The sequence below is a fragment of the Equus quagga genome, chromosome 6, assembly GCF_021613505.1.
Source record: "Equus quagga isolate Etosha38 chromosome 6, UCLA_HA_Equagga_1.0, whole genome shotgun sequence".
In the NCBI taxonomy this organism is placed as follows: Eukaryota; Metazoa; Chordata; class Mammalia; order Perissodactyla; family Equidae; genus Equus; species Equus quagga.
The window spans coordinates 61,947,377-61,972,494 of NC_060272.1; the positions used below are offsets into that span (position 1 = coordinate 61,947,377).

General features: G+C 42.7%; 1 long non-coding RNA gene across 1 annotated transcript; it reads right to left on the bottom strand.

The window, feature by feature from the left end:
* Positions 1-7,560: 7,560 nt before the first annotated feature.
* LOC124240622 (uncharacterized) lies at positions 7,561-24,153 on the bottom strand. Its single transcript, XR_006888959.1, has 3 exons — positions 24,077-24,153; positions 23,444-23,523; positions 7,561-7,736 (listed from the first exon to the last, which is right to left on the bottom strand). It is a non-coding gene; the product is annotated as an uncharacterized LOC124240622 (long non-coding RNA).
* Positions 24,154-25,118: the final 965 nt, after the last annotated feature.

The following is a 25,118-nucleotide window of genomic DNA, read 5'->3' on the forward strand; positions in this document are numbered from 1 at the left end:
AGGTCCATCAAAATGCTTTTCTTAAAAGGAATTAGCAAAAAAAGATGGGGGTAGGGGAACTAATTGGGCTTCTAGCCCAGCACCCAGATATAAACAAGCCGTTCTTTCATCATAGGAGCCTTGAATTCATTTGATCTTCACTGCTCACCACTCTTCTTGACTTCTCCCCTCATCTGCCATTCTGGGTTTATTGACAGATGTCCAAAACGATCACAGCTTCCTTTCATTTTGGCTACACGGTCCTTTGGAATTTCCCCACCTGCCACACCTCCATAGAACTTTTCTTTCTAAACTCAAGAGCTCGTGCCTTTAGACCAGGTCTATTTCTTCAGGCATGCGATTTGGCCTTCTTGTTACTGCAAGCAACTTCTGTTTTCCTCTAAACTTCCATCTTTCAGACTGAACTTGATCACAGACTGGGTAGGCGGGAGGTAGAACATGGAAATATTTCTCCTTCTAAATGTGATTATAAAATAGGAATTTTTATTCCTTCTGCAGGCATATCTCCAGCTCTGCAAATAAGCAGTGCAGTGTCAGCAGAAGTGCAGGAGCGTCTGGAGCAGCTTCCAGGACTGACCAGCTGTTGGGCAGGGGCACCCAGAAAGAAGAGAAGCAGCGTGGCCCAGACGGTGATTCACACCTAAAAATACCAACTCCAGCAGCTCTTCAAAAAGATTCTAGACCTGGGATCCAGATACAGGAAGTTGCTGAAATAATTTACAGCTGACTTGGCCCCCAATGTTTTTCCTCATTCCCAAGATGTATTTTTAACTACACTTGGGGGTGAGCAATGCATTTAAGGAGAAAATAGATAAGCGTTTCGATTTTGTGGTTTGCAAGCCTATTGTTAACAGTGCTGAAGAAAAGTTAAAACATTCCAAAGTTTGTCTTCAAGACCATGACACACATTGATCAAACTGAGAAAATAATCAGTTAACTAAGATTTCTTTTGTCCTTACTTCACTTTTGTATTAATTATCTATTGCTGCATAACAAATTGCCCAAACCTCAGCAGTTTAAAACCACAAACATTTATTGTCACTGTTTCCATGGGTCAGGAATTTCGATGGCACTAGCTGGGAGCTGTGGCTCAAGGGCTTTATGAGGCTTCAGGCAAGAGGTCAGTGGGGCTGTGGTCTCATCTGCAGTCTCCACGGGGGAGGGTCCAGCTCCAAGCTCACTCACCTGGTTGTTGTCAGGCCTCAATTCTTTGTGGGCAGTTGGACTAAAATCCTCTGTTTCCCACTGGCTGTTAGCTGAAGGCCTCCCTCTGTTCCCCACCGCAGGGCTGACTGAAAACATGGTGGCTAACTTCCTCCAGAGTGAGTGAGAGAGAGAGAGAATACTCAAGACAGAAGCCATCGACTTTTTATAACTTAATCTCAAAAGAAACACTCCCTTACTTCTGTTTTTTTCTATTCATTGGAAGTGAGTCACTAAGTCCAGCCCACACTCAAGGGGCGAAGATTACACGAGGAGGCAGGGATAATTGGGGACCATCCTAGAGGTTGCCTACTTCAGCCCTTATTTCTGAATATTGTGTAATCCATGATGGAGAACGTCTTATTCCAGTACACTGAGACTCATGCAACAATTAGACACCATAAGCAAAACTGAGTTCCTTTGGGAATTTACTGTATCAGAGGAGCTCAACCAACTTGCAAACACATGCTTTTAGAGAAGGGTCAATTTATTGCCGGTCCCCCTTCCTCTCCTTCCTCACTTCTCACCACACACATACCTCCCGTTTAAAACCCAATCTTTTTTTGTATGTGTGAGGAAGATTGGCCCTGAACTAACACCTGTTGCCAATCTTGCTCTTTTTGCTTGAGGAAGATGGTCTCTAAGCTAACATCTGTGCCAAGCTTCCTCTACTTTGTACATGGGACACTGCCACAGTATCCCACGGCTTGATGAGCAGTGTGTAGGTCTGCACCCAGGATCCGAACCTATGAACCCTAGGCTGCTGAAGCAGAGTGCACAAACTTAACCACTATGCCACCAGGCCACTGCCAAAACCCAATCTTTTAACTGGGTTTAGAGTTATTAGGAAGTAAAAAACAAACAGAGAGAAAACTTGACTGACTTTATCCCAACTAGCTGTATGGCTTTGGTAAAATCACTTAACTGTTTCAGGTTTCAGCCCCCTCCTCTGCTGAAAGAATGGTTTGAACCCAATGATCTCTCTGGTCTCTCAAAGCTTTAGAAGTGTATGAGATTATGGTTCCGCATGTGCGAACTTGGAATGAAATAAAATGTGTGACAGAAATAGGGACTTCAGAGGTCTATGGCAAAGGTCAAAGGGATGAGGTTTGGGGATTTTACAAAGCACTTTGCACACTGTGAAGTGCCATACACATGTAAGGGCTTATTACTATTAGCCTTCATCACGAAAGGGTTGGAGTCGGGCAGACAGTAATAAAAACCATCTTACCATTCAGCCAGGCAGTTGGTGTCAGGTATCACTCCCTTAGATCCATTTTTTCATAGTGGAGAAACATCAGCATCAGTAAGGGAGTTAAGAGGGAAAAAAGTGACCTGCCTCCTCCCTCACACTGAAGACTCATCCTTCAATATTTCAGATTCACCGTGTGCTGGGCCCTCAGGGGTGTTCTCTAACTTATCCGTCTTGCCCCCGATCTCCATTCTCGTTTCTCTGGCTGCCCCCTCCACAGCAGGAACTTCTCTACTGGCCCCTCTCCTGCAGATTCTCTTTCCTCTACCACCTCTTTCCTCAGCCTTCTGTTTTTTGGACCCCTTCTCTCGGAGAGTTCGCTATCCTTGAGGAGTGACTCAGTGTGGGTCATCAGTCAGTGTCAGCTCCACCTGGCTCCACAGCAAATTGATAAATACGAAGGCCTTTAAATATCTCTGAGTATGGATTTTATGCACAGAAAAGACCATTCAGTGTTTGCGCTGGTTTATAAAAAGCAGTATTAGATTTATTAAAGTCATAATTTAAAAATGCATTCATCCTTAAGCTTTCGAGTGCAACTTACAAATCATATTATTTTATTTATAAGTCTAGCAAATTTTAGCAGTCACAGTTAAGGGTCCCTTGAATCATATTTGGCCTCATTTTATAAACCAAGTTAATTAAGCACCCTTGAGTATTTTGAATTCATTTATAAATGTATATGCTTTTAAGTACTTGACTTGTCTAATGGTAAACCTTTCTATGCATTTAAGTATTTCCTGTGATTCTAATCAAGCGAATTTCTAAATGTGATGAATCTTAAGTTCAATAAAAATGTTCCAATGTTGTTTATAAATTTTGTAAATATGTTAGTCAGTATAGGCTAGGCTGCAATGTGAAAACAAATGAAACCTGAAATCTGGATGGCTTGACACTGTCGAAAAGGTCAACCAGAACGCCATTAGCAGAAGTCTTTATCAAAAATTCCAGGCATAAGAAGTTTCCAAACGGGATTTCTAACTTGCAGAAGGAGGCCAGAATGTTTTACAGGACTTTAGTGAGAGGGGGTCTGCTGAAGTTCGGTTTCAAGAATAGTTGAATCAAGGAGAATTTTCAGAAGAGAGAGCAATTTATTTTTGTGGATTAGCAGCCACAAAATGGTGGGGAATTTGGATGTTATCAAGAGGGGTGGAGAGGAGCAATCAGGGACCAAGTTTATATGCAAGAAGGGGTAGGGGTGCAGGGCACAGCTATTGAGGACAAGGATATGTGAGAGCCACAGTGGAAATTCTGTCTTTCATGGTCTCTCACAACACAATGCAGGTTTATTTCTCCCTCAGGTGGATCCAATGTGATTGACATAGCCCTCCCCCATGTAGTACGTACACCAGCCAGGTCACATGCTTCCAAGGTCAACTTCACAAGGAAAGGAAGGATGAAGGAGACATGCCAACTTTGATTGCTTCCACCCAGAAGTCAAACCAAGTAGGCAGAGATTTCTTAAAGTGAAAATATGAATGAAACAATTTTGATTCTTTAAACGATTTCTCTATTTAGCTCTGTGTCTTCACAGGGTTTCTGACTATGCAATACCAAGTATTTGGGGGGAGAGGGATCTGAGACTGTATCACAACTGGAGATTTTGGCCAGGGTGCTTGCTGTATGAATTCATGCCTGTAACTGAAGCATTATAATTTAAAAACAGACTTGTCACCCTCAAAACCTATATAGCCCATGGCCCTATGGAACTCATGGAATAGGGCAGAACGCAGGTCATAACCTATCTTGACTACATCACTTATTTGGACTTTGCATTTCTTTGACTCTGAAGACATACAAGTGTCTTTTTCATCTAATTCAAATACTTTTTTCTTTTTGAGGAAGATTAACCCTGAGCTAACATCTGCTGCCAATCCTCTTCTTTTTGCTGAGGAAGACTGGCCCTGAGCTAACATCCGTGCCCATCTTCCTCTACTTTATATGTGGGATGCCTACCACAGTATGGTGTGACAAGCGGTGCCATGTCCACACCCAGGATCCAAACCAGCAAACCCTGGGCTGCTGAAGCGGAACGTGTGACCTTAACCACTGCGCCACCAGGCTGGCCCCTAATTCAAATACTTTTGACCTTGATGGAAACGTGAATTCTTTTCACAAGCATTTATAAGTACTAAAATATTAAATGGAGGAGAAAGAAGGTATACACATCTTGAAGGTGGAGGACAAAGAGGGAAGATGCTACCAAAGTGGTTTAAGAATAGAACCTCTCCCCCCACCACCCACAAAACAAACAAACGACAACGAAAACACAGTCTCACACCATAGAGCTTAATCCCCTGTCGCTTATTATGCTAAAAAAAAAAAAAGCATCAGTTGCCTCCTCATCATTACAAAAAGTCCCCCTATCCTTGGAAAGATTCACGTTCAGGAAGGGACATTGAAAAGCTAAAGACCCTCATGCAATTATCTCTCAGACTGGTGGGGGGAGAGAGATCTGCAAACCACCAAATAAGTATATGATGGGAGCTTGTGGAAGAAAACCCTAAGTCTGCTGGGGCCAGTAGGAAACGAGACAGCGCTAGAGAGACGAGGAGCCATCTTCTGGGCAACTGATTAGGGTAGAGTGGGAGAGGCAGCCAGCTGCCGGCAGGACAGTGGTGTGTACAGATATAGAGTGTGCAAGAGCAAGCAGCAGCTGAGCGTTGCTGTGAAACGGTCCTGGAGGGATGGGTAGGGGTCGAGTTAGGAAGGATACGATACATTGTAAAGAGGAGTGGATTTAGTCCTAAAGGTGATTGGGAGACACTAAGAGATGTTAAGTAGAGAAAGAACATGATTACATTTTCATTTAAGGAAAATCAGTCTAGTGTGAACTGCTGGGCAGGGGGAGCTGGCTGAAGATAGGAACAGAATCAGAAGGCTCTGCAGGTGTTCCTGTGAGACGAGGTGAGGGCTGCATCAGAAATTGTACACGTGCAGACGGGAGAAAACGAAGAACGATTTTAGGAGATGAACATCAAAAGAAAAGCAATTCTTTGGGTGAAGTAAGAATTTTCGGTCAGGATTTAGGTGCTTATAAATATGCCCTAAACAGCAAAATGGGAAATAGAACTATCAGAAAATTCTGCAATTCCCAGCAAACAGAATTCAGCCTCTGGATGGCAAACCTCAGCTGCTCATACTGCCCGCTGTGCCCCATTCCCATTGACCTTTCACCAATCGGATCTCCCTGATGAGCCCTGCGGGTTCCCCAGCGACCTGGCCCATGGCCCATCTTCCTTCCAGAATCAGCTCAGACACTGACTTGCTGTCTGACAAAGAGTCAATCCCATTATCACTCCAGAGCCCAGGGTCCACACCTACAAACTGCAAACAGTAATAATACCACTTCCCACGGTCATGGAGAGGACTAAATGAGAATGTGAAAGCACCTGGTAAATGTGAAGCACCATACTAATGTGAGGTGTTGTTATTGATGAAACTAAAATAAGACAGGCTGGTAGAGAGGAAGACAGGAGGGGAGGGGAACAGTGGATGGAGCCATTTCTGGAGCTGGTCACTATGCACAGTGCTCTGGCAAAAGAATTGAGTAGAGACTATGTCAGAGTCCCACAGTGAGTTGAAAGCACTGCAGACAGAGTAGAGTGTGCTAGAAAGCATGTGGGTTTTGGACGTAGCCAGGCTCGGGTCTGAATCCCAGCTTCACCACTCTCTAGCTCTGTGGCCTTGCGCAAGTTAACTTGAACTCTCTGAGCTCCTATTCCTTTATCTGTGGTATGAAGATAATAACTCCTCACTTACAGTGTTTTTGTGAGAATTAAATGAGTTAACACTCAAAAGGTGAGTAGTATATAGAAGGGGTACGACAATGTTGGTTTCCTTCTTCCACTCCTACTTTCTTTCTTCCTGAAAAGTAGTATAGTTCCAGCAGAAGCTCAGCTTTTACGAAAGTTGCTTTTGAAACCAGCAAACAGCCACTGGTGATTAAGTAGCTAGGAACTAAATTTTTTTTCCTTTTTGCAATTACTGATTATAGCCTTTAGCTCTTTAACCTGCCCATTGTAAACTGTGCTGCTTAGGCAACATGCTGTCTGACTCCCACTAGGCTCCTGTAGATAACATCTCCCTGGAGCCTGGGTCACCATGGTAATGGGTGTGTGAGCTGTTTGTCAGGAATTAGAACTCCTTGTCCACTTCAGGCTGATTGAGATCACCAACTCATCAACTGGACCTGCACAGATGTCTTATAGGCAACCTTTTGACATCAAGAGGCTAAAAACTCCACCCTCAGATCATGCTAATGCCACCATTTTGTGAGCACGCGTCCTGTGAAGAGGAGTGAAGTCTGACTACACTTGCGCGGATCATCAATTACCTCTCCTCACCTCCAATCATCTGTCTCCACATTTCAGACCACCTTGCCCCCTATCCCATAAATATACCTGAGTCCCTATTTTCAGGGAAGCGGATTTGAGACTCTCGCTTCCTCGCATGGCTGCCTTGTGATTAAACTCTCTCTCTCTGCAATCTCGTCGTCTCGGTGTATGGCTTTCTAGGCAGTGGGCAAAAACGAACCTGGAGCAGTAACACTTTCAGAAAGGAAAATATGCTGACCTGAATTTTCATCCTCCCCCTTCTAGTGCCAGGAGTGGTTGCTATCAACCAGCAAATCTCCAGATGGCCCAAGGGCCTAGATTATTCAGAACATGTGAACTGCTGATGAGAGGACAGTGAGTCAAAAGAATAAGGGACTCAAGTAAATCAAACGTCTTTAAGTGTTACTTAAAGTACGTATATGTGAACCCATAATCTCAGTAATTTCTGGCACAGTTGTTCTCCATAAGCATTTGTTCATTATTCAATAGAAGATCTGGCAAATTTATCTTATGGAGGAGACTTTGGTCAAATCTCTTGAGTTCTCAGGACATCAGACCGTCTGCCAAATGTGGATGAACATATAACAATTCTTTATAATGTTAGTGCATTCCCTAATTACGAATACTGAAAGCTTAGGTATATTAAATGGATCATGCTGCATCTTGGTATGAAGTTGTGTTTTTGGCTGTAGAGGAGTTTTTTACTCAAAACTAAGAATCACTAAAGACGAGATTAATAAGAAATGAGAAATAGCTTTTATTTCTATTACTTGAATGACACTGCATTCTCCATGTTAGTGTTTCAACATAGAGGGCTTGGGATGAAGGAGGAGAATCCCAGAGGATGCAGAGAGGGGACCAAAAATGAAAGAAGAGAGATGGAGGAATTCACTTTCTTCACACTCTGGTTCCCAACTTTATCCTCTTCTGGCAATAACTGGGCACTGGAGGAGAGAGGAAAACAGACAAAAAAGGGGAATGAGAAGAAAGGAATAAAAAGAAGAATAGGAGAAATTTGGAATGAAGGAAAAAGAAATGTAGAAGACATTAGCAAGAATGCACGTCAAATTGATGCTAGACTCGAAGTTAAGCGCACTAAGTTTAACAAACGTTGAACTCCTAGTGTGTGCCAGGCCCTGTGCTGGGAGCTTGGAATACAAAGAGACACAGTCACTGTTTGAGTCACTCACAGGGAAGAATCAAGGTTGGGAAGAAAATAAGTGAAGGCCAAGAAAACTTGGCATTGCGCTGATCCTTAGGAGATGGAAAAGAGGTCAAGTGCTTCTTCTCCAAGCACTTTGGGTGATGAATTTCCTTTCATCTAGTGTGGTTTCTATTGACATTAGCTTTTGGACATTTTTAAGAGATTTCTTAAATTTACTGTTTAGTAGGGAGGCTGGGGGAGAAAGGGGTGTGTGTGAGTTTGCATCTCAGCAAGATTCATCCCCTTATCCAAACAGATGTTGTTTGGCTAGAGCAGCACAGCATAAAACATGACTACTGGATTTGGCATAAAATGCACCAGTTAACCTAGGTTGGTTGAGTCATGTAAAAGTTACAGGACTCCCTTACCAGCGGATGCTGTTTAAAGAAGGACAGTGTCAGCCGAATTGCTCATCACCCATCATGTTCATCACCATATCCCGTACACTGCTTGGCTGCACTCCACCCAAGGCTTACTGTCCCGTCAGTCATCCTGGGGCCTCGTAGGCTTGTGTTGGGCTCTTAATGGGCTTCAAACACAAAGCTCTCAAGATGAACTCAATGCAGCTGCTCCAAGAGTGTCTGCCTGAGGTCTGGAATAATGAAGATAAATGGTCTCTTTCCTCCTTCTCCTCCTTCCATATCACTCACCAAACTTTGGGAATCTCTTTTTTTCCCTTTTTAGCTCTTCCTTCTCCTCCTTTTCTCTTTCCTTTCCACTTGTTCACCACCTTCTCTTTATGCGAGTGACAGGCTCAGGGGTGTTTCCACACTCTTTAGGCCTAGGGCAGTGGTTCTCTTAACTGTTCATAAGAAATCCCTGGAAAGCTAGTTAAAAACGCAGGCAGGCAGGCCCTGCCACTTATGATTCTAATCGAATCAGTTTGGAGTATGGCCTGAGAAAGCACGCATTTATCACCGCTCCCCCCAGGTGATTCTGATGCAGGGGCTGATACACAAAGAACTGGGAACACTGGAAACACTCTGATATGCACCGGTACGCACGCAGTCCAGGAGAGAGCTGGTGGAGACTTGACCCCAGCATCCTGGTTTTCCTTCAGCCTGTCTGACCCCTATGTTCTGGCCCCTCTTCCTGTCCTCACTTCTTCCATGTTGATGGTCCCCAGGCTTCTCTTCTCTGTCCATTTTGCTGATTGTACGCGCTCTTCCTGTTTGCTCTCCTCCAGGCCTGTGACTGGAAGCTCCTATACATTGAAGACTTAAATGTTTATTTTTAGCCCAAATCTTGCTTCTAGATTCCAGACACATATTGCCACCTAGACGTACAACAAGTAGCTCAGGCTTAACATGCTCAAAACTTAAGTCATGGTTTTTGATTCTGGGTAAGATGGACATTGGTTCAAAAAACCTTGGGAGTTCCCAAGGTAAAATTCAACACTGGCCCCCAAACACAGAGGGCAAGGAGAGAGCAGAGAAAGAGGCAGACCACTCCAGATCGGTAGGTAGCAGTTTTAATAAGCAAGAGCATTTACACGTGAGGCTTGTCTTGCACAGATACAAAAACAAGGAAGTCTCCACACCCAACCACCAGAATCCTAAGGGTTTATATAGAGGCCTTAATGGTGTTCAGTCACATATACTGTTCAGATGGTCTCAATAACAGATTACTGTTTCAAGGCTGCGCCCTTGAAGTGGCTCCTAGCATGGGAATAGTGGGCAAAATGTACAATCCAAGGACAGGGAAGAGTGTAAGGAGCCTCTGATTACCCAAGTCCAGGTCATGTGTCCATGGATGGTCACCCCCTCTCGATGACCTCCTCCAACAATGGTTGAGCACACTCTATCCAACCTGTCTGTCTCACTGAATGCAGCTCCAAAACCTGGACCAGCTATCTGAGGACTCTGAAAAGTAGTGGATAGATTGAGAAATAAGACCAGAGTTCAAAGTACCACTGAACTGGTGGTGAGTTTCACGTTTTTCCTCCTGTGTCCCCTGGCCTGAACACGAGGCAGCCTGAAACCTAGATGTGGGAACCAGGATGCACAGAGAGAGCTCCAGGAGACACCCTTAACGCTGGCTTAAAGAGCAAAAGGAAGCTCTGGAGAGAAAATCTCCCATTGTTTTTCTTCTCACTGTTCCTAGCACCCAGCTCCAGGCAATCTCTCCAGAGTGGTGGCAGTGAAAACGGTGGCAGCAGGTCCCAAGGGGGCAAACACTTTCTACTATCCCATGACTTGCTTTTATTTTCCTAATGATGTGTTTTGAAGGACAGATGTTAATTTTGACAGTCTTCTATATCTTTTGTATTTACTCAAATATTTACAATTTTTTTCATACTCTTTTTTGAGGAAGATTAGCCCTGAGCTAACATCTGCCACCAATCCTCTTCTTTTTGCTGAGGAAGACTGGCCCTGAGCTAACATCCGTGCCTATCTTCCTCTGTTTTATATGTGGGACGTCTGCCACAACAAGGCTTGATAAGTGGTGCGTAGGTCTGCACCCAGGATCCAAACTGGTGGACCCCGGGCTGAAGAAGTGGAAGGTGCAAACTTAACTGCTGCACCACTGGGCCAGCCCAAAATATTTACAATTTTTGATGTTCTTCATTTCTCCCTGTAGCTCTGAATTTCTATCTGGTGTTATTTTTCTTTAGCCTGAAAAACATCTCTGAGAATTTCTCATAGTGTGGGTCTGCTGGCCACAAATTCCCTCACCCTTTGTTTATCTAAACATGTCTTCATTTCACTTGCATTTAAAAAAAATATTTTTGCTGTGTATAGAATTTTGGATTGGCAATTTTTTCTTTCATCACTTTAAAGATATAGTTCAACGTCTTCTAGCCTCATTTTTTATGAGAAGTACTCATCACTCATATAATTATTCTCCCTAATATCTTGTGTTTTCTTTCTTTTGATGCTTTTGAGATTTGCTCTTCTGCTTTGATTTTCAGCAATTTGACTATAATGCGGTTAGGTCATGTTTATTTGCACTTACCCTGCTTGCAGTTTGCTGAGTTTCATGGATGTGTGGGTTGCTGTTTTGAATAAAATTTAGAAAACTTTCAACCAATATAGTTGCAATATTTTTCCATCCCCATTTTGTCTCTCCTCTCTTTCTCACGTGAGTTAGTCTTCTTGAGACAGTGCCACAGCTCAGTGAGGCTCTGCTCATTTAAAATAATCTCTTTCTCTCTATCCTTCAGCTTAGATGATCTCTATTGACCTGTGTTCAAGGTCATTACTCCTTTCTTTTGTTGTATTCAATATTTTGTCAATCCCAGAAAATGAATTTTTTTCAAATAGTGTGTTTTTCAGTTCTAGTATTTAAATTTGATTCTTTTTACAATTTACCTATCACTCCTGACAATTCCCCATCTCTTCACCCATTATATCCGTGCTTTACTGTAAGTTCATTAACATATTTACCATAATTATGTTAAAAACCTGTCTTAATTTCAACATCTAGTTGGTCTATGGGTCTCTTTCTATGATTGACTTTTCTCTTGACTATGTGTCACTTTTCTCTGTGTGTTTGAATGACTAGCAAATTTTTGTTTGATAGTAGATGTTGTGGATGACACTTTGTAGAGACTCTGGATTCATTTTTCTCTGAAAAGTGTTGACTTTTTGACAGTTAATTTACTGACAGATAACCTTGATTTTATGAAGCTTGATTTTAGGCTTTGTTACGGTGATTCTATTACAATTTTGCTGCTAGCCTAGGTTGAATCCTCTAGTCTGAAGTCTTAAGGCATAGCTTCTGGGTTTTAATTTTAAAAGCTTAAAGCTTTTTTCAAATCTGTTTAACGTGGCAGGGCTTGAATTCCAAACTATGTCTGTAATAGGCAACTGTTGAAACCTTGCTCAGTTCTTTTGGCTTTCTACCTGTTGCTTTCTCCCTGGGCATCTTGGAGTCTCATCCCATGCATGGGTAGTCTAGGGATCTGCCAATGATTTGAGTGGCGTTTCAACACAGATTTTGGGGCTATCTATGTGGCTTCCTCCTTTCTGGAAGCCCCTCCCCTCAATTTTAGGCCTCTCTGGCAGACCCAAACTCCATCTTCTGATTCCTCAGTCCTTTCTGCCACTTTTTGCTTCACCTCCAGCTGCCACTCTCTGATGGACATGGGAGTACCCTAAGGGGAAAAACCATATAAATGTGCATCTCACTCAGTAAGGATCAAATCCTCACCAGCTCCTGCCAGCTTTTGTTCACCTCTCAGTTGCTTGTTCACTTTTCCCAGAGTTTATAATTGCTGTTGGCAGGAGAGCGTCCAAACATTCCACTCCGCCATTACTCTCTTTTTCATAATTTTCATCTGTCTTTTCTCTGCGTTATGATCTGGATATATCACATATATCTTGCCATGCATTAAATTTCTCTCTGGCTTTGTTTCAGTGACTATTTAATCTGTCAATTGCGTTTTTAATTTCAGTGACTAGGCTTTTCATTTATAGAAATTCTTTTTCACATCAGCCTTTTTTCCCCAAGGGCCTTGTTCTTTTTTTATGTTTTTGATTCCTTTCTAAGTTCCTAGTCATTTTGACCATACTTATTTTATAACCTCTATCTGGGAGTTGTATTATCTGCATATCTGGAGTATCAAATCAAGTTAATTATTTGGTCAATTGACTTCTGTTTATGGTGGATTGTATCATTACGTGTTTTGAGTTTTTGACTCAAATTTGCATTTTGTGTGTATCTTCAGCTGAGCTTTATCTGTGGAAGTGATCTGTGATCCTTGGTGAATGCTATAGCCCCGAAAAGAGGTTTTTCATTGAATTGCCAAGTATCCCAGTTCTATTACTGGTTTGGGTATGCTTTTTAACTGATTTCTTAGCTTCAGGGTTTCTGTATCTTAGGGAACATTTTTCCAACCAGAGTCCAGATTGAAGTAGACAGTTTTCTTTGACATATCCTTATGCTGATGGGTAGATTTTTTTTTATAGTTCTCCCTTTTAATGAGGGATTAGCCATTTAAGAATATTACCTGTAGGGGCTGGCCCCGTGGCCGAGTGGTTAAGTTCGCGTGCTCCGCTGCAGGCGGCCCAGTGTTTCATTGGTTTGAATCCTGAGCGCGGACACGGCACTGCTCATCAAACCACGCTGAGGCAGCGTCCCACATGCCACAACTAGAAGGACCCACAACAAAGAACATACAACTATGTACTGGGGGCCTTTGGGGAGAAAAAGGAAAAAAATAAAATCTTAAAAAAAAAAAAAAAAGAATATTACCTGTAGAGGAGGTTTTGAGCCTTTTGTGGGCCCAAGATCTCAATTCCTATTCCTAAATGGTCATTAAAACTCAAGCCTCTTCACTTCACATCCCTTAAGGTGGCTATTATAAAACAAAGTAAAGCAAAATACAGAAAACAATAAGTGTTTGCATGGCCGTGGACAAACTGGGACCCCTGTGCACTGCTGGTGGGAGTATAAAATGGTGCAGCCACTGTGAAAAACAGTATGGCAGTTCCTCAAAAATTAAAAATAGAATTACCATTTGATCCAGCAATTCCACTTCTAGCTGTATACCCAAAAGAGTTGAAAGCAAGGAGTTAAAGTGATATTTGCACACACGTATTCATTCATAACAGCAATATTCACAATAGCCAAAAGGTGGGAACAACCCAAGTGTCCATTGATGAATGAATGGATAAACAAAATATGATACACACACACACACACATATATGAATACTATGCATTCTTAAAAATATAGGAAATTCTGACACATGCTACAAGGTGGATGAGCCTTGAAGACATTATGCTAAGTGAAATAAGCCAGTCACAAAAGGACAAATACTGTATGATTCTACTTATATGAGATACATAAAGTAGTCAAATTCATAGATCCATAGAGTAGAATGGTGGTTGCCAGGGGCTAGGGGATAGAGTGAAAGAGGAGGGAATGGGGAGTCATTGTTTAATGGCTATAGACTTTCAGTTTGGGTTGATGAATAAGTTCTAGAGATAGATAATGGTGATGGTTGCACAACACTGTGAAACTACTTAACACTCCTGAATTACACATTTAAAAATGGTTACGATGGTAAATATTATGTTATTTATATTTTACCATAATTTAAAACATTAAATTAAAAGCAAACAATTGAGCAGAAACCCTTTAGTTTCTAAGACTGGAAAATCCCCAAATCCAGGAGCGGCACATTGTCAGCTCGTACGCTCACTACTCTAGGGATTTATCTAACTCTTCAAAAGCTTAACTATATATTTAAGCATTATTTTTGACATTTTATCTACAGTTAGTAGACATTTTGTTAAGGGAAGTTCTCTGCTATTTCTATGTTTGTTCATAAGTAGCCTAATCGAGTGAAGATTCTGAACAGAGGTTACAAATTGGTGGCTTACAGATTTTATTTGTATCTTTGTTACTCTGGACATTTCACATAAAAATCCAGATTTCCATCTTCTCTTGAACATTTTGAATCTTGGCCAATATTGTGCCACATTCACATTCTCACCTATCAATGGTAAGCTGAAGCTAAGTTGTGGCTTCCCTTTGAGACAGGATAAATGAACTGGAGTTTCCCACAGTCACCACAGCACCCAATAGACATACAACTGACCTGTTGTATTTCCTGGCTCCTGAAAGCATTAGAGTTTGCAACCACGGGGCTACCAGGACTCTACCAGATTTTTACGTGTGGCAATCAAGCAAATAATTTCTTCTTTTAGGAAACCATTTTTTATTCAAGCCCATAATCCATTCTTTAAAGTAGTCTCTTCCTGTTGTTACCTAACAGAGTTAGAAGTCTGATTGAAGATGTCCGTAAGAAACAATGAGGTGTCACAAAGTTTTGGATAAGGAGGGAGCTTTAGTCTATGCAACCTCCACCTTTCCGTCGACCTGCTGTCACCCTTTGGACCTTTCCCCTCCCATGTAGTAAACAGTATGTTTTCACTTTCCTTAGAAGGGGCAGGATAAAGGATACAGAACGCTGCACTGGCAGTCAGAACACCCGTGTTGTATTTCCAGCCCTGCCTTTTACCAGCTGGGCACATTGCTCCCAGAAAGACCAAATGACAAATTCAAATTCCCCATCTCCATGCCTGACTTCCTCTGTCTGCTGCTGCTTCCTCTTTCTTCTTCCCATCCCACAGGTATGGAAAATCAGGTAAGTCACCTTCTAGTAATTTAACAAGCTTCTTTTAAGGACATAGATGCATTTGGGGAACTTAGAAAACCAGCCAGATAGTGTACCTTGTGAAGAATAATTCTAGGCCCTAAAAAATAAACAAACAGACAAAAACCAGTCTTCATATCAGAGAATAACATAATCTCTGCCTTTAGTTGCCAGCTCTTTTAACTTTTAAGGTAAAAATCTCCCAGTTTTGAAAATGTTGTCAACTAATTCACTTAAACTAAACCCTGTGTGGGAAAAACAAAACATACCTATGGACCCAATTTGGCTAAAGAGCCCTAATTGAGAGAAAGAAATCCTAGATAATGGAAAAATCGCTTTTTGATTTATGTGTTTAATAAGTTAGATATATTAAACCTCAAAATGTAACACTTAGTTTTATATGATTTTGCATTCCCTGGTGATTTCATACATAAATCTCTAGCCTCTTGTTAGCCCCAATGGGAAATCAAGCCCTTTACTTCCTTGGAATACCTCATGAGGACCTAGCAGGATGTGAGATAAAGAACATATGCTTAGTCCAGCCAATGTTTTCATGAAATTGTAGACTTGGGAAATACCTTAAAAGTTTCTGGTCCAGAGATAGCAAATAACATGGTGCATATACAGCCTCTGTCCTCCACGCTCATGACAGACATTGCCCGGCACAGTACCTGAAACGTCCACCCTTAGAGTTTATATTCCCTTAGAATAAGTTTGGAATTTCCCCAAGTCCTCTTTTTAAAGAACAGTATTTCCAAACTTGGATTCCTCCAGCAACTAGTTTTATGGGATATCCTTAAATATCTAATTGTTTCTGTAGTTGTAATAGTCAGGGTTTAGTTGCAATCTGGATTCCCTCTAGCTAGCTTAAGTAGCAAGATAATTTATCATTATTATTATTATTAATTATTATTATTATACCCTGGGAGGCCAGACTTGTATGTTACTCAACCGAAAACAATGCAGCCAGGGCCAATAAGAGACAGAGAACAATGCCCAACCACACTGCACGCTTTTCTGGCAGAAACACCATTATTGCCATCGCCTGCCACTTGGCACCTATGGCACTTGAGGGTGGATACCAGGCACTTCTCCATAGCCCCCTCAAGAAAACCAGACACCTGCAGCACTGCGCTTGCCAAGAGATGCAATTTTCCCCTTTCAAGCTCGCTTCCTCTACCACATGTCCCATGGACGTACTTCTGATAGGTTGCATCTAGGTCATCTAGGTCTGCATCTGACCTTCAAGGGAGTCCTGGGAAATGTCATTCTCAGAAAACAGAGGCATGCACACTGTAACGGGTGTTGGAGTGGAAGGTGAGTGAGCCGGCCTACAGTATCTGCCACCTAATCAAATTCGTGTAAGCTAAATAGCCATCTTCGTGGAAGGTCTTTTCAAAACTTAAAATGTTATTATTCTGACTCTCCAAAGAAAGTTTTTAAAAGTTATGTTACCATGAAACACTTTTTCCTAACCTTCTAGATCTAGTGTGGTCTATGGAACACAATTTGAAGATCACTACACATTGCCTTTAATACATCAACTGTGAGTTTACCTGTTAATGGTAACAAACCCCTCCCTGAAAAAGCCTGAGCCCTTGGTAAATTTTGACAGACAGCTAGCAGAAGGACTAGGTGGTCAGTGTCTTTGAGATGGTAGACTTGGGTTTACAGCAATGGTGGGAACTCTGAGCACCTCTGGGCCACCCAGGACCGTACGACCTAGCTGTGTGTCCTGAGGGTAAAGAACAATTCTGTCTGCATCATTCACAAGTAGTGGTTTTTGCACCACAGATTATTGCTCTGTGTGGATTCATGAGCTGAGCCCACCAAATGAATGTCATCAAGGACTTTTTGATTTAAAACCTGGATTTAACGGCATTCCCAAATGTGAAGGGTCATTTTCTTTTCTACTAATGACTCACTTGTTGAGAGCAAGAATCAGTTTGCAGATTAGTGAAAAGAGCATTTACTAGTAATTTGCAATATGTTATCATGTGGGAATCAGATTACAGTTAAGGATTTCCTCATAAAACAAGCTTTAACATTTACTACATTGCTGGAGAAATATATGTGTTCTTTGCCTCTATAAGGATGTGGGTGCAGCCCTTATATGGGTTGGGGGTAGGGAGAGAACACCATCTTGATGCTTCATGGTTGCTGAGATGAAGTAAACTCAGTCCAGAAAGTAGAATTAGCTTTGGTCCTTGCCCAAAACGATTCCTACAAAGATGAGATGAGACAAAAAGCAGAAAGGAGGATGAGAAGGCATTTGCTTGATCTCGTGGAAATGGAATCTGCGGGCATGCTGAGGGAGCAGTGAGGGCCTGTGGTTAGGCAGAGAACAGCCAGGGAGTCCGGAAGTGCAGTACTTTGTCTTCCTCTGCGCTCCAGGTCCTCCATTTTCTTACTGATGGGTCTCCATTTCCCCCACCCAGGGTTAGCACCCTGTGGTGGTTAATTTTATGTGTCAATTTGACTAGGCCACAGGGTGCCCATAAATTTGCTTAAACATTATTCTGTATGTGTCTGTGAGGGTATTTCTGCATGAGATTAACATTTGAATCAGTAGACTGAGTAAACCAGATTGCCCTCCCCAATGTGGGTGGGCCTCATCCAATCCATTGAAGGCTTGAATAGAACAAAAAGACTCAAGGAAGGAGAATTCTCTCTCTCTCTCTCTCTGCCTGTCTTTGAGCTGGGACCTTGATCTTCTTCTCCTTTGGACTGGAACCATACCATTGGTTTTCCTGGGTCCCCAGCTTGCTGACTACAGATCTTGGACTTCTCAGCCTCCATAATTGCATGAGCCAATTCCTTATAATAAATCTGCCTCTCTCTCTGTCTCTCTCTTTCTCTCTCTCCCTGTCTCTCTCTCATTCCAATGGTTCTGTTTCTGTAGAGAACCCTGACTAACACAGTACCCAAAACCGGTTTTCTTCAAATGAATTCCCAGGCCATCCATCTTTCCATCTATCCTTGGCATCATCAATCAATCAATCAATCATTCTCTGATTTTCTGCCTTGGTTTCCTCATCCAACTAATTGGGACATTTCTGCCTACATTCCTTAATGCAAGTTCCTTGGGCATTTTTCCAAATCAAATCAATAAATATCTATAAAGCAGTGGTCCTAATACTTGTTGATCCTAGGACTTCTATACACTCTTACTAATTATTGAGAATCCCAAAGAGCTTTTGTTTATGTGGGTTATACCAATCAATATTTACCATATTGTATATATAGCACCTTAGAAATTAATTAGAAATAAAAAAGAAATGTTTCAAATACAATAAAAAAGTACATTTTACACTGCAGAAATGATATCATCACACATCATTTAGGTTCTGGAAAACTCCACCATACAGCAGTGAAAGAATGAAAGTGAAAAGGCAGATACCATCTTAATATTACTACCAGAATAGTTTTGACTCACAGACCTCCAGAAAGGTCTTGGGGACCCCCAGGATCCCCAGGCACTCTGAAAAGATAAGGATAAGAAATAGATGGTTTTGATGTTAAGATTTTTTATTAGTCGTCACAGAAATTTTAAATTTGATGTCATGTCCATTACACACTTTAATTTAAGCTTCCGTAAGACATTAATATCCTTTAACATTTGGTCAGTCCTTCATATATCCAAACTATAGTTCTATTTATATACATAGGGATTGCCTTCTGCAACAAAAGTATGTTATCTGCCCAAAAGAACCTTCACACAAATGTCATCTCATGCCTTCCTTAGCATTCCTTCCTTCCCCTAGAGGTCTACCCATGAGCTCCTAGCATACCTGGATGTGCACCTCCTTCACAGAGTCCATAAGCCCCTTGAAGACATAAGCCATTTTTCATTGGTCTTTGTAACTAGACTTCAATACAGTGACCAGCATGATTCCTGTGACACAGTAGACTTAGACTCCCTAAAAAATGTTTGTTAATAAATGGCTGCTGGAAATCAGACCTGTATGGATGTCATCCATGGTGATCATTTTCCCAACCTTGATACCATCTTCCAACATAGCTCTTCTCCCTAACATGCAAGATTCTGTTCTGACAGCATGATACTCTCAAATAGCCATTGTCAAAACTTCAGTCATCTATGAACCCTTCCCCACTCTCAACTCTTTCATCCAACTAGCTACCGAGAGCTCTTCATTTTATCTCTGCAGTGTCTCTCACATCCATTTTCTCCTTTCTACCATCCCCTGCCACAGCTTGAACTTACTTATTATGTCACTTGACCAGCAGCATAGATTCCTCATCTTCTGACAGCAATAGCCCCAGTTCCCAGACAGTGAGCTTCTTGAGGGCAACAGATTTATTCTTTACCATACTCTTGTCATATTGCACAGGACTCAAAAAATGTCTTTTGAATAAAATGTGAACTTTTACCTATCATATACACTGTCTCCAGAAAAAAAGTCTTTTCAAAGAAATATCTAATCACGTCTTTAGCAATTAAAAAATTTTATGTGTTTCCCACTAATTACTGAATGTAGGGGATGCTATTGATTCCCTGGACCCACATTCCCTCACCCCCCCCCCAATTTTACCTGTAGCTATGGGGTACAGTTCCCGGGACAATTCTTCACCTTAAAGGACTCTCTCTCCTCTTTTGTTCCTGAAAGTTTTCCCTAGCATCAAGAGAGCTTGTTCTACAAAAAGTATAACTCAGAGGTTGGGAAAAGTAGACACCCCTGGAGTAGCCCTTAGCCAGTGTGGACCAGGAGTCACTGGTTGAATGGCTCAGTCTCCTCATCCCTCAGTAGGTCAAGTAAAGTGTGCTCCTCGGTTTCTCAGAGGGCCCGCAGGACTGAGCCCCAGGTGCCCACAGCAGTAAATCACCCACTAACAAACGCTTCATTGGCTTCTCTCCATTCTCTGTCTCACTCCTCCACTTCTTCCCCTATTTCCCCTGTGATCACCTCCCAAATAAACTCTCTAAACCCAAACACTGAACAAAATCTAAACTTCTTGACCTCTCATTCAGAGCATACTGTAAGTTGAATCTAACCTACCTTTCCAAGCCATGCCATCTATGCCTTCCACATATGACCCCCTCTGGCCTAACTGGTCTCCAAACCCTCTCACTCCACATTGTAATCATTCTACTCTCTCGTTTATTAGTAATGGAGGGAGATCACTATGATTCCCTGACACCACTAAGGTTTCTGTCCCTAGTGTGGGGAAGGGCCTAGCCTCCCTTACTGGGAGCCCCTCAGAAAAGGGTGAATACACTGTGGTCCTGTAAGCAAAAGAAAATGGAAGGTGTAGCTGATGAGTTGACAGCCAATAGTGTCTTCCACAAACAGGTGGCAGGAAGACAAAAAAGAAAGAAGATAGGGAGCCACCAAATTCAACACAAGATGCTGGAGATGTACTGGTGAGCTGAGGTTTGTAATCTGACATTTGCATCAGTAACAGACACTTTGTAGGTGCCCACAGACCCAGACCCATCCCCTCCAGCTGTCTCCCTGATCCCCGCCATAGGCCCCTTCCCACAATGGCCCATACTGTGCCCAAGGGAATACATGTGGGGGCATCGCCAGGCCCCCTAGGGCTCTGCTGTCACTGTTCCTGCCAGAATAAGGATCACAAAGCTACCCACTCCCTGTTTTTCAGAAGTTGCCGCCCCCTGCTGCAAATTCTCCTTGTAAAGCCATAAGCTCCGGCTTCGGTTCAGAGACCCACTCCCGTGTTTTGCCTGGCACATGGGTTTCTGTTCAACTTGGACGCAGAGAATTTCCAAATGCGCTTTGGAGCTGCCGTGGGCTGTGAGATGTTAATCAAATACCCACTTGAAGTGCTTTGGAAGCACTTCTGCTTTTTGGCTTATTGACGTGCTCATGTTGAGTGAAGATATATTTCTGGTCCAATCATGAGTTCATTTCAAGACATATTAAAGAAGGATTTTTCCCAGCTGCTTACTTCAGAATATTGGTCCTTAGAGACCAGGTGCTTTTCACAGCTCCTTAGAGGCCCATAAGGAGTGATGGAAAAATGCAGCCGGGCATCTCACATGGAAATCAAACATACTGGAATTCTATTGGCATATCTGCCTTAGTTTAGCCTGGTGATTGACTCTCCTGGGGTGCTCACTTCACACCTTCCCTCATCTCCCTCAGCATGTTTCCATCTCAAAGGAGGAGGAGCAATGGGAATTTTGAAGCACATTTTCTTCAAGAATGACATGTGTGACCTAACTAAGTCATGGGCATTTTCTTCCACGGAGCCTGTCACACTCAGAAGTGTTCAAGGACACTTTCCTATAGGAACACATGGCAGCCAGTCCTGGAGACCCTCATAGATAGATTAGATCCCATTGCATTTGAAAGCCTGGACCATCATCCCTGATTTGCCACCTCTCCCTAGTTGTGGCCTCAGACAAGCCACTTGAAGCAAGTCCATTGTCTGGGCCTCCTTTCTTTGATCTGCAATAAGGGATCATTCTAGCTGTTCAACCTCCTTCCCTGGACGCCTGCCGTGTAATCCCCTCCCTGGATCTGTGTAAACAGTTAAGTGCTTTATGAAAGTAAGTGATTCATAGTCTTCTCTGCCCTGCACCTCTGGATAAACTGTTCCTGCTTAGAGCTGTCAATCACCACCCTGAAACTGGCAGTCTTCAGCTGCACAAATTAGCACTTTCCCAGTGGAGGACAGTCTGGCACTCCTTGTTCTTCTCCAGAATTAATATGATTGTGTTTCTATGGGGGCCAGTTATAGGATGAGAAGGAATGACCCCTCAGTTTCCATCACGCACCACAGAAGTGCCATGACACTTTTATATCACTAGTATACCATTTGGTCCACTGCAGTCAGAGTTTGCCAAGGGGTAATCTACCAGGTGGCCTGTGTTAATATTCCTCCCCCCTGACTCAAGCTGAAGAGTAACTCACCCAGCCACGATATCAAATCATTTGGAGGAAATCCAAATTCAGCGGGCACCTTGGGTTGGAACAAGTGAGACTCAGAGATGGATGCACCAAGAATGAGGAATGAGGCCAGATACTCACTAGCATTTTAGTCATTTAACATTTTGAGGAATTTTAGCTTAAATCAGAAGATGTGAAAGTTCGTAATAATTGCAGCTAGTATAATGTTATCATTTCCTTAAATGTTATTGATTCTTTTGAGGGGGAAGGGAGGATAGAAAAGTTTTCTCTGAGAGTTTTGCTGTATTAGAGGCCAAATATGTTGGTAAAAGTTAGAGTCAACTTACCCCACTGGAAATTGGAATCTAGAAATTAAGATGCTGAATAGTTGTTACTACGAGTTCCTAGGAGTTGTTAATAGGAGTTCCATCTCCAGCTATAGAAAGGATCACCCAAGGCAACTTGGGAAACTACTAGATGAGTAAGAGGCTGCAAAGCTAAATGGTAAATTAGGCATCATCATTGTTGGACAGGCTGGGTGAGGAACACTCCTGTAGCATCACTTTCTTTCACTTGGTGCTCCAGGAGAATTTCCTGACTTTGGAAGTTGAAGTTGTCATCCATGAAATGGAGATAAATACCTCAAAGTATAGTAGGAAGAACCTGTTTTCCCCAAGTACAGAACATTTATCACCAGTACTTGCTGAATGTTCTCAGGGAACAGAGAACTCATATTACAGATGTGGCCACAGATACCCAGTCCCTTCATTCTGTGCTTTTATTATCTAAAGACAGAGACACAGTTAAAACAACAATAGAACGTGCTGACAGCTGAAATAGAAGAAAATCACCAATTATAATTGCTTGGAGATATTCTGTCATAAAGGACCAGCATTCAGATGAGATGGCAGACATCAGGTAATTTTGAAGCAGAGCAAGGATGATGCAGATTTGGTCAAAGAGAACCTTCCTATAACATCATTTTGCATGCCCAGCTTTACAAATATGAATTCCACGGGCCCAAGGTTCTGGAAGAAACCAGCTTTTGGAATTTACATAGACTCTAACTCCATCATCTAAAAGCCTGATTTTTACCTCTTCTGGCTCCTCCCTCTACTGGTGGCAAGTATACTTGGTTCCCCACATGCATCGACAACCAGAAGATCCTGACAGAAGGCACAAGGCAAATTAAATGAATGCCCAGAAGATTCCTTGCCTGGTTTTTTTCAGAGCATGGGCATATTTTCAAGAGCTTGTTTTTAAGCTTGTACTATACAACATTAATACAATTTACCAGAAGTAAATTAATCCAGAAACTGCCACACAGTAGCAGCCCAGTATCTATTTGTTACATAAAATAAAAGCCCTTGGATTCAGTAGAAGGAGAAATTCAGAAAAGTCAAGAATGGAGAAAAGTGTTCAATAAATACATGGTGAGTGAATAAGGAGACTTTTCTGGAACCAAACTACCTGAGTTTGAATCTCTGTTCCACCACCTGTATCTCTCCTTGGCCAAGTCCCGTAACTTCTCTGTGCCTTGATTTATTCATCTGTAAAAATGGGACAATAGTTTTCAAAAAATGTAAAATCATTTCTTTTTTTACTCATTAATAGTGAAATAACTAATAAGGTATGATCAATTTTAAGAGCATAAATAGAGAGAGAATCAAAGGGCCAAGGCCCTCACCTGCCACATCCAATCGGCCAACAAGCCCCTTGAGAAGTCTTGAGCCACCTCCTCCTGGACACCTGCTCTGACACCTCTTGCCCAGGATGTGGGAGCAGGTTCCTCACCTGGCTCCCTGCCTCTCACTGTTTCCCCCGTTCCCTCCATCTTCCACACACCACCACAACCTGCTGCCTATGACATGGATCCAATCATGTCGCTCCCCTGAACCTCAACCTTCAGCAAAGACATGTTCCCTGGGTAATTCCCCACCATCTATGCTCAACAGCCCATTTCCACCACAATCTTTGTAAAGCACTCTATGGCCCCACCCTACCCCCCATTTGCATTGGACGCTTGCCACTCCTTTCCCAGCTCAGCGGCTTCCTTCACTCATCCTCGCCATCCCTTTACCCTCCTCACAACACTGCACTCACCCTTTGCAGACTCACTCCAACGCAACCCGGCTGTGAAACCTTCCCTAAGCCCAGAGGACAGGCGTTCCCCGGCTTGCTACTCTCTCAGCTCTGTTCACACCACTAGCAGGAATTCCCCACCATACTGTGTTACACGCCCTGAGAGGAAGTGATCTAAACTGTCAGTTTCACTTCACCTCGTATTTCCCGCCTCTGGCCCAGTGTGGGCACAGTCGCCGGCAGTAAATATCACTTAGCGAGCTGTCTAGCTTTGCTCCAGCACTTTTCCTGGGGCAGAGCCTGGCTGGATCTCTCAGGGCTTGTGATTAGACTACATTCCTCAGCCTCTTATTAGGATGGATGTGGAAATGTGTGCACCAATTCCAGGCTGGCCCATAACATCCTCCCACATGTGCCCTACCCCAGTCCCTCATGTGTGTGTGTGTGAAAACACTGAAAAATAATACCAAAGCAGTGAAAGAAAAGGATGAAGGCGAGAAAAGTAATTCCTAGCATTTAATAGAAAGAACCTCGTTGTCAAGTACTCTTTTTAAATATTTAGGCTCCACCATCAACATGCTTTCCACCTCTTCAACTCTAATACTTCACTTCAAATGCAGAACTGCTATACCGCTCTCACGTTCCTGAAGTGAAACGCAGAGCCAAATTCTATCACTTTTCAAGGAGTCAAGAAGTGAAAATATAAGGGAAGAGATATTTCCTGAGAGAAACATAGTGTCAAGGGCCCCAGCCTGGGATTTTCAGATGTGGAAATGATAGATGGGAGAGTACCTCAGAGGGAGATGATAAGAAATGTTGGGTTCGGGCTTCTCGTAATACTGAAGACTTGCCCCTATTGCAAGTGATGTGAGGAAAAGGGGGCTGCTCCTTGTTCATAGGGTGCTCTGCGAGGGCCAAAGCACAGGGAAGAACAAGGAGAAGGAAAAGTCCCATGTGCTCTGGCATGGCCTCCGCCTCACGCTCCTCAGGACTGTGGAGGCAGCCACTCCGCCAACTGCGCCTATCGTCAGCCATAAACAGAGAGGGGAGCCCGGGTCCTATC